Source organism: Myripristis murdjan, chromosome 6 (assembly GCF_902150065.1).
Source record: "Myripristis murdjan chromosome 6, fMyrMur1.1, whole genome shotgun sequence".
NCBI lineage: Eukaryota > Metazoa > Chordata > Actinopteri > Holocentriformes > Holocentridae > Myripristis > Myripristis murdjan.
In genome coordinates, this window is record NC_043985.1 from 12734237 (window position 1) to 12750478 (window position 16242).

Here is a 16242-nt window from a genome sequence, read left to right on the forward strand (position 1 = left end):
TCTAACTGAATCAATATCGGTACTGAACCAAATCGAGACCTTGTGGATCGGAATCCAGTTGATTCATGATATGAGCCCTAGTGACAGTACTGTGACCCTTCTCCTCCTCACATTTTCAGCTACTAAAACATGGATGATGCTACAAGTTAGTTTTTTTTTTTTTTTTCTCAAGCCAAAAGAGAAATCTGATTTTTGTAGCATCATAATTTCCTGGCCTCTTCTCAAGGCATTTCTGTTCGATTTCTGCTCTAATTAGGTAGCATGCTCACTATGTGCGACTTTTTTATTTCTGTCCATTATAGGCCACCATTAGCTGTGGCCGAGACTTGGCAGTGTTACTGCAATTCCTCGGACACCGTTAGAGGTCGATGAAAGTCATAAATGATGTAATACTCCTTTAGCTGAAAACAAAAAAGGAGAGACATAGAGGGGTGGAACAAATTTAATGAGCAAGACCAAACACAGAACTGGCTCTTAGATCTCCACTGTCATTATGTTGTCCCCTACCTTTCATAAAAGCCAAACTTGCCATCACCCATAAATAAATTAGGAAGCTGATTAAAAACATCCCCAGCTGTCACCCTTGGGCCTTCGGCCATGGCCGAATCACCTCCGTCATCACTGCAGGGCAGGAGATCAACAGCACAGCTTCTATAATGGGATTTTAACCTTTGAGACTATCTGCTACAGGAAGTCTGTTTCTTGTTTATGATTGGGGAGGAGAAGGCCATTAGCTGCTGTTCACCACAGCCGTTTGTCTGATAAGATGGCAAATGAGCGCCATCACAGCACACTGTCAACTGAGGCTGCATAATTTGTGTATGGAATGAATCTGGCCATAACTAGACAAGGAAACAAAGAAAAGAATATTGCAATATGAGTATCTGGGGTCAAGTGGGGAACATTTCTTCTGAAAGGGATTGGATAAATGATAAATAACAAAAAATTACCAGCTATCTTTATTTACAAAGATGACAGAAGACAAGTGAGAGGCTTGTTATCTGAGGAGTGTCAAAGACTAAATCATTAACAACATGGTGAATCGTTACATTCAATACAGTTTACTGCTGATGCAGACAGCTGACAGAGGGGGGGATGCTACCATCACCCCAAAAAAATCTCTCTCCACAACGGTGATGTAATGTGGATCCACTGACCAACAGACTAGCAGTTGCTGCCCCCCATGCAAGATTATAAATTCATTATGCAGCGAGTTTGTTTGTGAAGATAAATTGTTGTCAGAATAATAACTTTGTTAGTGTATGCAATACTATGTTTCTGAGCAAAAAAATAGGCTACTGGCCAAATTTACAAACATTTATCACTCTGAAATTAGGCCTCTACATGGGTCACACAGGTTCATTTAAGAGGGCTGAAAAATGATTTATGAAATGTGACTTTATTCTCATGTTTCTAAGCTTCTGATAAATTACTTTATTAAGGAAGTAGACAGCTACGGTATTAGGCTAAAGATAAGAAATGTAAAGCAGAATTTATGTATTAAAAGTAAGGGTGGAAAGTGTGGACTAAAGAGCAGTGAGACGTACTGAGAAAAAGACAGAATATGTATAGTATATGTGCAATATGAAAAAAGAAAAATATGCAGAATGAAACAGGTATAAATATACACCAAACTAATTAGTATTATGTGACAACAAGAAGATAATAAGACTGAGGGAAGGAAGATACCCTACAGTGTGCAAAATATGCATTTTCACGTTAACAAGTCTACAACGAAGCATATATGTTTAGCAAGTGTCCTGAGATGTATCTCCCATACCATAGGACAGGACCACCCACAACTACATCTGGGCATTTTGTGCAGAGTATCATAAAATAAATTTAAATTATAACCAAAAAATGTATACCATGCAAATCCAGGGCTGCCAGCAGTCCTGTAAAATTCTGACTCATTCTTTAATTTGAAGATTTTAGCCTATACCACCATCTGCATGTGTGACTGTGGAGCTTCTTTTTGTGGTGCAGTGACTGTTTGGGGACACACACTTCACTTCAGATGTTTGTTATGGTTCATGTTGATGGTGTTGTCATTCTGTGCGATTTAATGGGACTGCTACCATGCATAACACCCCACCACCACCACCCCCAAGCATGACTGACTGTGCAGTGTGTGTGAGTGTGAGTTTTGCCATGTGTAATGATTCTAACCGTGCATAAAGGTGCTATTAGGCTATTTATAGACAGCACTATTTCTTTTCAATATTGTATTAATGGCAAAGTAATGTTTTTTTCCACTCTGCACCCAAGGTCAGTACCACAGTCTGTGGTGCAGTATCTCCTCTCTCCTCATTACCATCCCTCCTCTTCTCATTACCATCGTTATCACTTGCAAATATAGGTATAGGGCTAGTAAACTGTGGTAAACCCATGATGTTTGAAATAACCTAGAATGGAGAAACCAGAAACCATGTGTACAGACAATTAAAGAATGAGTTTCAGATAAATGCACTTCTCTTTCACAACTTTGACATTTACAACAGTGTTTCACCAAATTGCCAGTTCATCAGTTCTAACCACCCGGTCTGGTAGGGCATCACTTCCTCTGCTGCACAGGAAGTGATGCATTTTACCTTCCCAGTTTGGCTGGAATTAACAGCAGATCTGGATATTGAGCATGAGCAGTGACAGCCACCATGGATAAAGAAGAGACAGCGAAGAGAGCACCACATTACAGAAACTCAAACTTTATCAGCAGACAATCAAAGAAAAAAAAAGGTACCACACTGATTGATTGACAGTTTTTCAAAATTCGAGGGCCCCTGCTCTGAATGCATGCTGCCTAAATATAGCAATGTTCCACATGATGCCCTTACTGTTGACACAGTTGTCTAAATTACTTGCTGGTACCAACTAGACAGCTAGCATAGCTCACCCACAGTGCAGAGTGCGTTAAGTCATTTGATCCACAGCCACTTGTCTCCCAGTCAGCATCTAGGTTGTCAGAGGGGGACAGAGAACTGGTTTTCTTGCTGAAAACTCACTTTTATGACCTTTTGATTATTTTTGATCTCCCATTTGTAGTAGGCTCTACTTTCATGTTTCTTGTCTTGCTTTCATTTCTGTTACTTTCACTGCCTTTGTTGGGTGGTTTAGTGTCAAGCAATGTGTAGCTGCTTTGAAAAATGCAGCATACAGTAAATAAAATTCATTGTTTTACTATTATCACCATCAGGATAGCAAGGTTAAGGTAGATGTTTCTTTATGAACACCCAAGAGCAAACTGGAATTCAAAGTGCAAGAGATGGGATCAATCTAAAAGAATAATTTGGCCTTTTTCAGTGGGTGTGATGAGTGAAAGGACAGAATAGTTTAGATTAGAGTCACTTATGAACTTACTTGACTTAACTTTTTGATTCAGAGAAACCATAACACAAATGAAAAGGACTGGTCATGATGGAGCACATGTCGCTGCTTGTCACCAAAATGGCTACAAGCTTTTCTGCCTTTGCTGTTGTAGCCTATGTTTTAAAACCACATATAGTTGTGTCCTTGTTGTTGCACCACTATTTCTACTGTGTCTTCTGTTGAATACTCACCTTCTTATCTACTCTCTATGTAATCACTGTTTTATTTTATGATTATGAAAACATAAGGTCATGTAAACCCATGTTATTTCATTTATAAAGCCCTTCCTCACAAGCATGCCTTCAAAGGTCTTTACAAAGAATCTAACCCAATAAAGCCCAATGAAACAAAACCAGTCAGCACTGCAAACCAGACTGTGTTCTGAACTGACTTGCAAAATGATACATTAAAAAAAACTGCATTCTGTATTTCCTTACAAGTGGAAACTATATGCTGCCAAATCAGAGCATGCCGATGACTGTGCATGAGAAGTGAGTCACTGGACAAGGCACGAGCAGCCTCGACACAGTTTCACACACTCAGCCACACTCACATGGACTTGCTGAAAAGGGGATCAGTACGCAGCTTCATTCACTGACACACAGCAAAGGCCAAATCAGCTATAATTATAATGTTTATATCCTGCTAACACAAACTACTATAGAAAGTCTAACAAACTTCTACGACGGCACTTACAGGTGTCCCACAGGCTGCCACTGAGACTCAACAGGACAAGCCTGGCTCTCGAATCCAAAGTGAAAGCCATTCAATGAGTTAGTAAACCACTGCTTTAACTAATAAAACATAGCGGCACGCCCATAGGAGAAGAACAAACCAGACAACAGACAGGAAAACTGAACCCAAGTCAATGTGTCGGCCTGCTCACTGCTCTGCATTCATGAGTGACTTTTTTTTAAACAATGTAAAAGCTAAGTTAGCCGCTCCTTAGCCTGTATCGAAAGCTACTTCAGCAAAACCAACTTTTGTGCCACAGCCTGCCAAACCTCGCCGTGATGGAAAAGTATTAAACCGAGCGGCTCTTACCGGTGAAAACTGGAGGCCAGTCAGCTGCCAGCTCTCTTCGTCACCTTGGCTTGCTGAAGGAAGCCGCCTCGGTGCTTTTTTTTTTTTTTTTTTTTTTTTTTTTTAGATTCGTACACGCTAAAGTTCACGTCGGCCAGTATTGTTGATAAACGGGCTTCCTTCCTTTTTCTTCACTCCCTCCTCGCACTAGGTTTCACCTTTCAAACTCACATCATTACTGCCATCTAGCGGTCGAAACGATGCAGAGCAGCGCTGCATGTTTCCCTGCATGGGGGAGGTAGGGGTGGAGGGCAAAAAGGTTATACCTCTGTGTCATTACAACACGGTCGAGAGTTATTCAACCCCCCTAATCTTCATTTTAAACTTCAGGGGAGGCCCCAAGGTTTCCAAAGCAACCAAATATGCCCTGCTGAATCACAAGCAAATATGCTTAAAAGTTGATAATGCACAAGACATCTAAATATTTAATATTTAATGTGATGGTGCTACCATCGACCAACGGCGCTTTGGGTTTCAGTTTTTCACTATTTCAGTATAGGTGAAGCTTGAGTGAAGCGGAGCAACCAGCAGGTATGTAATATGTATCGGCTGGTTGCAGTATCTCATTTTGTAGTTAGTGTTGCAGCTGTATTTTTGATGTCTTGTAAACCCATGATGACAGTGTGCATGATGCGAAAATCAAAGAATCAATCTTGTATGTGACATTAAACAATACCGGGAACATGTTTGTTTGTGTGTTTGTTTGTTTGTTTTTATAACTTAGTAGCAACTTAAGGGGAAATTTAAGGGAAAACCAGATTTCACATGACATTTTAGTCACTTAAAGTGAGGCAGCAGAGAGGTGTTCATGGTCTTGTTTGGTTTGCATTTAGTAGTTATTCATTTAGCGCAGTTACTACAAAATATAGTTATGATGCTGTCCTTTTTTTGTGGTACTTGTCAAAACCTGTGTTCTAAAACCAAACCTTTTGTTAAATTTCACTATCACTTCTTGAAATGTACAGACTGACTTGAGTTTTGTTTGATTTGTGGCCTCCTGTCACTTGCCTTTAAAACTGCAAATGTTAATAGTGTTAGGTAAATTACTTTGTTACCTTTCAGTCTCTCTAACCACAAGGACATTCTGCTGAATGCAGCTTCTGCTCTGGGGTTCATTTCCCTCTTCATTTGTCAGTTTAAAGAGAGTGAATCCATAATTACTTTTTTTTCAACTAAATAAAATAAAATAAAATATTATTAATGTTGTTGTTGTTGTTGTTGTTGTTGTTGTTACTATTACAGTTTTTTCAATCGCTTTTTCCAGTATAATGAAACTGGGATCAACTTTGTCATCATCTTCACTTCCAAACCACTGCAGAAGTTTTCTTTTGCAAATGTGTTCATACCTTTTCATTGGCTTCACACATTTTTCACGCACTTTTGCACAACACTTCTCACATGTGTCATTTACATGGCCCTGACTTCGCTATGGTATTCAAAACCAAAGCATCTGCTCACAGCTGATAGAAATGACCTGCATCACTGTGAAATCACTAGTGCACCTGCATCACTACCCTTTCCACAAATCACTATTCACCAATCAATCAGGATGCACCTACCAAAAAGATACCTATAAATTGCATTCTGTATTTTTTTTTCAACTCCTTTGAGTTTTTCTGTGTAATACTGTATGTGAATTGCAGTATTTCAGTTTTTGCCATTGATACAGTAAAATTTCACTTCAAAGTCTTTCTGAATTTGGATGCAATTCTTTACTGTAAGTTCACATTTGAATGTGTAGCTCACAGGAGAACCTTGTTCAAACTGATAGCTGTATTTTGTATTCTGCTGTCAGCTGTGTTACAGTACAGTAGAGCTGACTGAAGGAATCTACTCATTTGGGCAGAAGTTGAGTTGTTTGAGGGAAATATTGGATTTTGCTACGTAACTATGTAAATTGTCAAAAAAAAAAAATATATATATATGACTGCAATACGCACAAGAAAAAGTAAGGTTGAACCTGCTCAGACTGAAAAGGGTATGTTGCATTTTGGTGTTGAGCATGAAGTGAGTGAGTGGCTGGATTAACTTGCTTGACTGCAAGTTGTATTGAGCGGTGACAAAATGTGCTTTTGCTGCATGTTTGAAATGTTTTGTCATGATAAGAGCCTTTTGCAAACAAAATGTGCTATTTCGGGAAGAGCACCTCCCATTAGGCCTATGTATTAACTGTTTTGATACCATGGTTTCTGAGTTGACAGAGGAGGTAAAGCAGTTGAAAAAAACTGTATTATGGAAACTTTTGGATGAACTAAATTGAATACAAAGAGCCCATTGCTGATAGGTTTAACTAGGACACATTACTTAGAATTAAACATATAGATAGATAGATAGATAGATAGATAGATAGATAGATAGATAGATAGATAGATAGATAGTCTCCCTCAGGCCTCCAGGTGAGGGAGACTGTCATCTCTTACTGTGGAAAGGGGCTGATCTGTGCTGGGAGAAATGTTAAAGGTGTGATGCTGAGATGAAGTATTACACTAACACTCTGTTTAGATCCTGGCTTCGGACCAGAAGATCATATAAATTACATAACTATTCTGTTGTGGGACTGCGCTGAGGCAGGGGCAAAAATATGGAAATAACACTCAGCTTTTTACAGAATTCTTAACCCCTGAATTGTTCAAACAATAGACAATAAATTCTGTTAAACACACTGCAGGCCATTTTATGTATCTGTGAATTAATTGCAGAAGTAAAAGAGTCTTTTTTTGCCATTTTCGACTTTATTACTGGTATCACTATGGATTTTTCCCTCAGTTTTTCTTTCTTGATTAGTTATGTTGCTCTTATTTCTGTTTTATTAAGAAACCAATGCATGAATAATTTCTCCATTGTTTCTTGTTCTTTTTCTTGTGCGCTTCCTTTTCACAGTAATTAGCCAGAGGTTTCCCCGGTTACAGAATTTTTTTGGTTATTGATGATGTAGGACACAGACTTAACACAGGCTTTTTGAGGGTCATTTGCATTGGTTGGCTGCAGGTGAGAAACACATTTCCATTGCTGTTAGTTTACTGGTGGAAGTGGGTAACACTGTAAAGGTACTGCAAAATTCAAAATGAACCATAAACCAAGCATGCAGCTTTACTTTAACCCAATGAAACCTGGCCAGAGTAGTCAGTATTTTAATAAGAAATGACCCAAAAATTAGTAAAGAAAAAAAAAGGGGAAATAATACTGAAAAAAATGGGGAAAAAAAGAAAAGAACAGAAAATGACCTGAAAATTTGCCAAAAAAGTTTTTTTGGGCATGTTTTTCCTCACTTTAAAAAAAAAATCTAATTTCTCTCTCTCTCTCTCTCTCTCTCTCTCTCTCTCTCTCTCTCTCTCTCTCTCTCTCTCTCTCTGCCCCCCCCCACACTTTTTATGTTAAAAGGCGAGTTTTTTTCATCTAGTTATGAGTTTTTTTTATCTAGTTATGTCTCCAGAAACCACAGGAGGAATGAAATTAACAAAAGGCGTTAGATAGTTTTCCTTAATGCCACAGTTGCATTACCCTTCCACTCAGCCATTCTCATACACGGCCACTGGATGCAGCCAAACAGCGCGGTGTTCCCGATGTGAGTCTGGAATCCTGTCAAGAAAATGTGGAGCGGCTGCCCTTCCCATCATGCAACAGGACATGAGAAGCCAGTCTGTGCTGTGGCATAAGGAAGTAGTGTTCCCCTAAAAACCAAGAAGCACTTCTGCCCTCATCTTCTCTGCCTCTCCCTCCTTCTCCTCCTCTTCTCTCTCACCACTTCTCCAACATCCAAAACTGTTTTTTTAATATTTGAAATTATGTAATACATCTTAAAAAAAAAAAAAAAAAAAAAAAAAAAAAAAACAGTCACGCATCAAAATACTCTCTTAAGCGTGCTTTCTTCACACATTCACTGGGGATGGCAGCCATCTTGGTTTTGGAGAGCCTGGTGAAAAATACGTCCTTGTCCACATTTAAAAGGAAACTGAGGGGTGAAAAGTGTTGTGTAAAATATGCAGCGCTGTAAATTTTAGCTGTCTGTGGTTCTGAGCACAGAGACTAATAACACTGTCAGAGGTCATATCGGCCCAGACACCTATAGAGAAAAGGTGCATAAAATGTGGGTGCTGGGACCAATTTGGCTCCATTCCCAAATAAACTGTCAAAAAGGAAACTTTTTATTCGTGTAGTTTCCATGGATGGAGTGTGTGCAGTCAGTAATAAAGGATAATGAGGGCAATGGGTTCATCAAGTGTCTATCTCTCTCACTTTCTGTCATTTCACTTTACTTTCTCCCTTACAAGAGGAAACCTGCCCTGTATGACTCACAACCTCTAACACACTTATCATTGATCGATCATTATGTTGTGCCAGTATTTCTCCTTCTGAGCCGAGGTTAAATATCCTTAATTGATTGAGGCTTAAAATAGCAGAAGCAACACCAGAGATGTTGAATGGCGCATGTTAGAGTCTAGAGAAAAAAAACGTATACAGAACATATAGAACGTTAAACCGCCTGCCAGTACTTCGATGTTATGACAGCCACTGTAAGAGTTCAGAAATCATCATGCATTGGCCCTACATCTATCCTGGGTCTTTCTTTCTCAAATGAAAAGTGACAAAAATTTGCATGATTAATCAGCTGGTTGGTCAAATTCCTCCTTGTTTAATTTCTCTTGCTGAAATGAGAGTGAAACTTGAATTCTCCAAACAGTTCCCCTTTGGGATGAGCAAAAGTGCTGAGTAATTTTCTATGCTGTCTTAAGAATAATAATAATAATGATGATGATGATGAAGATAACGATGATAACGATGATGATGATGATGATGATGATGATGATGATGATGTACAGAAGCCATTTTGCACCAGAATGCTCACCAAACAACAGCCTGAGGTAGAGTCTTGCAATCAGCAGATACAGGAGAGTCTTCATAGCCCAAACACACTCACATATAAACCATTATTTAATATGCAGGGTAATGTTCTAATGTACTGGCCACAGATATGTCTCATGCTGTCTGTGGGGTCCTATCATCCCTGTAGCATGTATTAGTGTTTCCTCTGGTTCATTGCATTTCCAAGCAATTTGGTCCACAGAAGGATATTAGCTCCACCGTATACTTTGTATGAGGATCAATAACAGTAAAATGGACCGCAGCTAGAAATTTTACGTTCCCAGAACATTACAAGAACGTTCTCACTAGCGCAAAGGACGTCGCCTGGTAATATTCCCAGAGCGTCCCCAGGCGTTCTCGATGTAGAGTTCTTTAAAGGGTAGGGGGACGTTATTTGGCGGACTGTCAGGGAAGAGTCAGGATGTTCTGGGAACATTGAGGTGACCAACCTGGGACACTAACCTAGAATGTTATTTTTCAGTCCCATTTAGGTCCCTCTATCACATTCCTGTAATGTTTTAAGACCTTTTAGTTACATTTCAGCAACCTTTAGAAGACCAACCTAGAAATGGCTCGACTCAAATTGACTTGACTCTGTCTTTGCACCGATGTAAGCTGAGACAAATTCCTGTATTTGAACTGGACTTGGCAGTTAAAATGATTCTGATTTTGGCCGCTCTGAAACACATCCTACAATCAAAATAAAGCATCATCACCTCAATAGAGCGATCAGAAGACAATTTCCTGTACATCCTTACATCCATGTTACCCAGACAAGCCTACTACTTCCACCAGCACAGCTCATAAATCCATACATTTATATTTAGTGAACGAGCCCTGCCAAGCATAATGCGGCTATTCATTTCTACGGAGGCTGTTAAAAAAAAAGAAAAAAACAAATACACACAGCAGCCCTCCCTCTTGATAGACTGCAAGAGGCTGTGTCAACAGACCCCAGCACCCCTCCCACACTCTCTCTCTTTCACACACTCTCACACCACCACCATCACCACGACCCTAATCCCCCCTTCCTTAACGAATAGGAGGAGGAGATGGCTGGACAGGCCTGGGTGAAAGAAGGCCTTATGACTGGGTACACACATGCACACACACTCACTCAAACACTGTGTTTGTATCATGAGAGATCAGTAAGTGACACACTGTGCGAACATTTGGAGTTGTGAGGTCTGTCTCAGCCAGAAACAGAGTTCAGTTCATTTCCATTTCAGCAGCCATCCTAAGAAGGGAAGATCATGCTGTACCAGGAAGCATGTTGCTATTTATTCTGTTTATTTACACATTTAATTTCATAGTAGGCGCTTTACTGTGAATTAAGTCACAGGACAGAGATAGTGTCCTCTGTTGGTCAGAGATAGAAGCTACAGGACGCACCACAAACAAATGTCACTTTTATTCTATTATTGTTTTTTATGTGAAACTTACTGTGCTGCCATCTTGACCAGGACACCCTGGAAGACAAGATTCTTGTATTTCAATGGGACTTTCCTGGCTAAATAAAGGATTCATAAAATAAAAAATAAAATCTTACACAATGCAGAGCTTAAGTCAAACAATCTGACCGGCTGTATGAATGCATATGAACTTGCTAAAATTGTTTTTGCTCTGTAAACTCTGCAGAAACCAGTGACCTGGAGCCAAGATACATCACCATCATAATCATAATGACAGTCAAAAAACACCCTCAGGTATTAAAGGTACATCTGCAGGTGGGAATATACCAAGGAGGTTATTGTTGTCACCTCTGTCTGTCTGTCAAGAGCTTATCTCCAACACAAGAAATCTGGTGAAAACATGGGAACAGCAAATTGGATTTTGGTGGGATTTCCACCACCCGCCTGTTTTTTCTAGCCATAACTATAGATATTTTATTCCAAATGTCACCAGGAATTTCAGTGATAAAAATGCCTCCTTTAATTGCAACAGCAAGTTGGAGAATAATTCAAGGACATCTTCATTATGCAACAAGTAAGTTGATATTTTTGTGCATTTCAGATATATGACTAAATATAAATACTCTAGCCGAGAAGAGTATAAGGTTTGTGTATTAAAGATATAACTCACAAACTCACTCACAAAATCACTGTATACACACAGCCAAAAGATGCTAAACCGAGTGTGTCTATTTCAGGTTTAGATTCAGATTTTGGACACAGGGGGTGTTCTGGGGGCATCATAAATACCTGGAGTCTGTGTTAAAGTTTGTTAAAATTGGCATTGGTACTCGAGATGTTTCTGAGATGGGTGAATGCTAAATTATATATGTAAACCAACACTAATCTAAATACTGAATGGTATCTACTGTTGAATTTAATGTAAGGGGTCCCTGAAGATACTTTATTGCAAGATACACATTTTATTACTTACTGGTCCCCGAGAGTGAGCAGACAGAGAGGGCCTTGTCTGTATTCTCTCCTATAGGCGGTCTTTCTGTCTGTCTGTCTGCCCTCTTACCTGTCTGTTCACTTGACTACCATCATGACTGGGTGTCTGACTGCATGCCTGGTGGTCTGTCTGTCACTCTGCCTGCCTTTCTTACAGCACGACTGATCATCTGTCTGTCTGCTGCTTGTCTGTCAGTCAGGCTGCCTGTCTGCCTGTCTGTATGTGTGTGTGTGTGTGTGTGTGTGTGTGTGTGTGCATAATGTGAGGTTGGTTCACAGTGGACTTGAGTGTGCAAAATCCAGAAATATAACATTTCCTCTGTAATTTGTCAGAGATTCTTTATGATCTCAGGAACTCTGATGTATGGGCCTCTGACATTTACAAAGTAATATATTTTCATATATTTGCATTTTCCCATCAGCTGACTTGGAGGGGTTGAACTTTGCACATTTGTCTGCAATAACCACTTTGTGTATGTGTGTATGTGTTTGTTCATGTGAGTTTGTTGGTTCATGCCATCAGCTCACCTGCACAGATATATATATATATACCTATTTATACTCTGTACCTTTCCAACTCATTTGTACAGCTTTTTATGTGCCTGTGGTGTATATTCAGAACCCAGTGAAATGTTCCTTAAATGCTTTTATATTTCTGTCTGTTTTTTTCCTGTTTCCATAGCTTCTTATCAATGCAATCAGTTCAGGCTCTTGAACCCCTTTAACTCTGATTTTCCCTTTTAGTAGCTGCTAAGTTAATTTTCCATTTTGCACAATAATGTTACATACATATTCTGTATCTGCTGATTGCAGCACTCCATTGAGACTACATCACACTTATATTCAGGGAAATATTTAAACCCAAGATGCAATTGTTTTATAGCTGCCGCAATATATTAAATAGAAAATATCTAGATGCATTGTCTATCATTGTCCCTGTAATTTAGCGGGACATTTTTGGTATGTTTGGAAACCTTGGAATTGCCACTAGAATTTTTGATAAAAATCTGCTTGTTTGAACAAAGCTCGGACACACAGAAATGGCAAACCCACCCACAAGGTTTTCAATGTGGCCTACATGAGCACTCGACCAAGTCCAATTCTTCATATAGTATGACTGAACTTATTTGGACAAATGAGAGTCTGTCATGATCATACATCTGTTCATTGTTTATGTACAACTGTGTGATTATCTTTGTGTGTGCATGAATAGGAGTGTGCGTTTGCCTGTATGTGTGTGTGTGTACCCATGCAGCACAAAGTGCATCAACACACCAGCCAAAACAGTCGCCTCAGCACTTTGCCTGAGCTTGAAATTTGTCACCCTCAAGAAAAAGCCTCAGCCTAGTTCCTGTTGATGCCGTTCAGCTATCTGTGTCAGCAATATTCCAGCTTGTTTCCAGCGTGTGGCTGCTCATATTTGGATAATTTGAGTTGGAGAAGAGAGAAAACACAAGTGGCTCTGTGTTTACCTCGCTCGTCCACTCTGAGAGGCCTTTCAGCTGGACTCTGCGTTGTGTAAGCCTCCAGTTGCTGGTCAAGTCTGTATTCATGGAGACTGTGTGTACTATGTTTAAAGTGGAACGAGTCACTACAGCTGAAGGTTTACAGTAGGTAGTGCAGAAACAAGCGCATATACACACACACACACACGCACACACACACACACACACACACACACACAGACAATGAACAATTTCAGGTAAATGTGCTACTTCAGTAAATTCAATAAACTCAAAACACAAATGAACCCATTTCTCAGTTTTGGAAAGAGCAAAAGGGGCGTTCATGGTTAAACTAGCATGACGTAGCATATAAACAGGATATTATAGTCATTTACTGAGCCACATTATTGATTTTTTGTGAGTCAGTTTCGCACAATAGCCTTCCACAATCCCTTCACGACCAGGACTGTGAAAACATATCACGAGTCTGTCGCTTAAGGCTCCCTGCGGGCCTTAATATAGAGTTACCCTGAACACATAAAGCCTGCACACTCAGCTTTTACAACCTCTGTTCAATTTCTGACTTACAGCACTATAATATGGGTTGCATCCAAAGCACAAGAGTGTTTTAGTTCTTGAGGGTCTATGGGTCTATGGTCTGAGTTATTTTCAGCCGTGTGGTCTGTCATGATTGCGGGTGTGTAGTTTTATCAGTCCCTAAACTGGGGAGCAGTTATTGTGAAAACCAGTTAGTCATAAGCAAAACGCTTCTAAATTAAAGAAATAGCAAAACTGAGAGTGAAATATCACAAAATGATCGTAATTCACAACAGTCTCTCTATCCTCAGCTGTGACTGTGATGTTTTCTATGTAACTAACCTTTTTTCCTCTCTCTGTGTGAGTGGTTTGTGTCTGTGTCTGGTGCATGGATGTGGCCTCCATCTCTAGGTCGGCGAAATGGTTCTGTCCCCATGCCCTGCTGTCTCTGGTCCTGCTCCCCCTGCTGGCCCTGCTTGGTCCTACACCTTCCACAGCCATTAGCTTTTTAAGCTTTCGTTGTCACGCTATTATGATGTTCTGCTCAGCTGACACGTGTCATTGTGGGTATGCATAATATACAGCTTGCAGTTCTTTCATGCTTACAGTATGTATTCATGTTTACCCACCTCTGCTCCAGATATACTGTTGACTTGCTGTTGCTCTGGTTTTATTCCACTTTTTGTTCCTTAATAAGAACCCCAAAAATCACTGAAAACTGGTCTCAAAGTGATTAAAAAAATATTGACCTTTCAGTTTATTTCTTTAAACATCATCTTTTACCTGCTTGGCCGTTTTCTGTGTGCATGTGCAGCAGCCGACTTGGCACACTACAGGGGTATTTTATACCACAGAAGTCCAGACCAAGTCACATGACTTGGACTCCAGTTACAATTAGCTGCCTGCAACAATGTGACTGGTGCCCAACTGGCTTCAAAGTTGGCATCAACTACCAGCCCCCAAGTCCAGAGGGAGAGTGCTCTGAGGCCAGAGAGGACATGGCTGCTTTAGGGAAAGATTATGAAGAGGTAGGTGTTGACTCTATTGAAGGAGAAGAAGTTGAGGAGGTGTGTTAAACGTATCTGATCCCCCTGTGTTAGGTTTAGGGTTAGATCAGAAACTTTATTGACTCAGCTGATCGTGGGATAGACTATTACCGTATATCTAAATTATTCATCAGTGTTGCACCGGTTGGCCTACTCATTGCAAAGTTTCAAAGTTAAAGTAATGTTGTCATGGGTTTATTATTTTACCCTTGCTTCTTTTCTCTGATAGCAATAAAATAAATTTTATTGAGTCAGACCTTATAGACAGTTGATGGCCAGTTCTGCAAACAAAGCTAAAGTGTTTCTCGATATTGCATCACATATTGGCAAGGGCACCCACAGAAATGGCTGGGCCTCTGCAAAGGTCAAATCAGCTTTACTCATACCAACACCTGGAGCTCCAGAACAAATGGAGGCTGGAAGCTGGGGGTGAAGTCCAGACGGTGGGTGGCTGGGTGGCTGGATGTCTTTGGGGGCTTAGGGTGAGGGTCAGTCAGACCCTGGAGTTAGCCCTAATTTACCAGTGGAGTTACTCATCTGCTAACACATGACAGAAAACATAACTGTGGTTGTGCTGGACAGCTCCAGTGGAAATTAATGAGTGTGTTGCTAGTGAAGGCCAAGTCTTCTCACAAAATCTGAATAAATGTAAAGATAAAATAAAAGTTGATTTGTAGGTGATGTGATGTCATATAAAATGTGCTGGTATCTTTATTTTTCCTGCTATCCTTTGATGTCATGCAACTTCTGACTGACTTGAGTGACGGTGAGTAAACGTAGTGTTGCTATTTCACTTGTGGGCCACTGCTGAACAAACACTGTGGAGATCCCAGGTCTGCACATGAGCACAAAATTAGAGCTAACGGGCTGTTAATACATTTTCCTATGAGGATGCAGATGGTAAGGGTGCGTCAGGGGTGAGAACACAGCCAGTATTTACACCTCTGAATAGAGGATGGTGGGAGACAAACAGGGAGACACGCCTTTCCTTAACCTCAGACTGGCATTAGCTTGTTTAGCTTTAAACTGAACACACAGTGGCAGACATATGTACACACAAGCATACACTTGCACAAGAACACACGCTCACGCAGGCACTTACACACACACACACACACACACACACACGCACACACATACATGTGCACACATTTCATGATTTGTGATCTTTAACTACCCTGCTGCACACATCACCACCCAGACAAGCCCAGGCACACACACACACACATTTCTGCACCTTCGAGATACTTTACTTTTCATTTCCTGATTCCCTTATAAGACAGATTTGCGTTTTTTTTTTTACTCATGGGGTTGCTACCTCATCCAAAATTCAAATTGTACCTCTTGCGCATGCAAAAATGGCTTCCACTTACATGTTTTCTTTGACACAGAGAAACTTCTCATGTAACTCTAAGTTTTCACCATGATAAAATAAAAATAACGCTTTGTGAATGGCTTTAGTAGCTCATATGTTTAGTGCACATACAGTGTTTACAATTC

The 16242-nt window shown here is 40.1% G+C and overlaps 1 protein-coding gene across 10 annotated transcripts in view; it reads right to left on the reverse strand.

The window, feature by feature from the left end:
• Window positions 1-4611, reverse strand: part of ppip5k1b (diphosphoinositol pentakisphosphate kinase 1b) — a 59817-nt gene extending 55206 nt beyond the window's left edge. For 6 of the 10 annotated variants that reach the window (XM_030053695.1, XM_030053694.1, XM_030053697.1 and 3 more), the window contains exon 1: window positions 4411-4611. The gene's annotated coding sequence lies outside the window, so the exon portion shown is untranslated. The remainder of the gene's footprint in view (window positions 1-4410) is intronic. The other 4 variants (XM_030053702.1, XM_030053700.1, XM_030053701.1 and 1 more) reach the window with 1 other exon arrangement.
• Window positions 4612-16242: the final 11631 nt, after the last annotated feature.